This window comes from Malus domestica, chromosome 04, assembly GCF_042453785.1.
Source record: "Malus domestica chromosome 04, GDT2T_hap1".
NCBI classification, from domain to species: Eukaryota; Viridiplantae; Streptophyta; class Magnoliopsida; order Rosales; family Rosaceae; genus Malus; species Malus domestica.
Window position 1 is genome coordinate 13,240,839 of NC_091664.1, and position 2,138 is coordinate 13,242,976.

Below are 2,138 nucleotides of genomic sequence, written 5' to 3' on the forward strand. Positions count from 1 at the left end.
ATCTGTTTTGTTTTAAAGTTTCTGTTTTGTTTTCAATTTTCGTCCAAAACAAATCCCCCTTTATTTTGAAGTCTTAGATTAGTTAGAAAGTGTTTTGATTTGTGTTTCTAAGTGTTTTGATTCAAGTTTTCATCCAACTTCGTCCAAGTTCTTGTTAGGTTCTCAAAACTGCCCAGAAAGTGGTTTTTAGGCAGTTTTGAGTCATTAGGTTGCTGTTTTGAGTTTTATGTTTGTTTAAGTATTTTAAAGTATAGTTTTGCATTCTTTGAGTCTAGTTTAGCGTTTTAAATTTTGTTTTTATGTTTTTAAGTCAGTTTTCAAGTGTTTAGCAATCCCTCCTAATCCCCGGCCTAGAACGATCCCTACTTACATACTTTACTACATTTGATAAAAAGAGGGTTTAATTTTGTGTGTTAACTTATTTTACGCATCACATGTACTCCAAGGATTCACCGAGGAATGAAGGGTGTAGATTCTGCCGGACCTTTATTAATGGCTTTTGTGGGGGCAATGGGGGAAGCTTGTTTTCGACTTCTTTTCTAAAATGCTCAAAATGAGCTTTCATCTCCCAGGGCCGAAGAAGAAGTTTGATGCGTTTCTTGAACTCTTTAATGGTGGTTTGAAAGTCGTGATCAACTGCCTTTTTCTTTTAAAGTGATTCGGCCATGATGGTCGAGGTTTGTCGGTCTTCCTGTTGCCTCTTTCGGCTGCCACTTGGTAGTCGGAGTAGCCTATGCTGCCCATTGTCGAGCCATGCAATCTATCCGCTGGCGTCGATGTTTTTGAGATTTGGATAATGCAATATACATACCAGAGAGAAAGTTGTAACTGTACCATGTTGGTCGCGTGGCTTAGGCGGCTATAAGGTTTTTTGATTCGCCAATGAACTTGAACTGCTGGAATTATGAGAGTAATAATCTTTGTTATAAAACGACACGTCGAAGCCAAGATGCCGCTTGACCGAGGCAGGGCCGTCTGTCCGTTCCTGAGGGTCGAGCCTATCGAACACTTTCTAGTGCTGGCCTCTACCAAGTTCTTTCGGAGGTGTCACCGCGGACTTGGATTGTTTCCATGGCATTGGTCTCTCCTTTGGTTCGGTTAATACGATGCGTGCCCTACAATTGCTGCACAAAACCATCGGTCCGTCAGTTTCTTCTGCACAAGAGTCTGACATAGATTAGACTACGGTCGGTCCCAAAAACTCAGTGGACGGTTCATTGGAAAATAGATCAATTTTGAGCCGTGGCCGAGAGTTTCGCTTTGGGACTTGTTGTACTAGGACAAACTCGGCCTTCCCTTTCCCTTTGATCTTGGGCAAATAGGCGTCTACCATGCCAACTGTTGCCGAAGAGAATGGATCAACGTCGACCACCATTCATTTTTCGAGAAACTTTAGCTTGCCCTTGTCAATCCAGCTTTGAATATCATCACAAAACACGACACAGTTATTCTTGGTATGCTTAGTTGAGTTATGGTACTTGCAATACGTCTTTCCTTTAAAATCTTCGGCCATGGGAATGTTATGTCCTGGCCGAAGTTCGATAATCTTTGCTAGCAACAATTGGTCAAAAATTGCATCGTCCTTGGTGATATAAAAAATGTAAACTTTTGATGTTTTCGCAGTTTCTTTAGTGGCCGAGTAGGTTTTGGCATCCTTGGAATTAATTTGAGTCAATGCCTTGTAGATATATGGTTTATCTATTACTATCTTGGCCGCGTCCACACTGACGTATTGGGAATCTTCGCCTTGGCCGATGCGTAGCTGACAGTGGGATTTTTGTAAATCGTTCCTCGAGATGGGGATTTCGAGATCTTTTCCTCTCGGAGCAAATAATCATATTGCTCGACATGTTGGGCTAATTAGTACATATCTCGGAAGTTTGCCCCCAGGAATTTCTTTTTGTACTCCACGTCTAGCCCATTCAGAGCAAGCCTAACAAATTCGACTTTGGGAAAAGGTACTCGGCACCAATTCCTGGCCGATTTAAACCTAGTTTAGTTCATTGGTGACTCATCAAATGCTTGAGCCATCCTAGTCAATGAAAAGTTGAACAGTCGCAGTTTATGGAAATCACTATTGACATCTCCGCATTGCGTAGTGAACCGGGCCACATATTCTAACAAGGACAAGGATGATT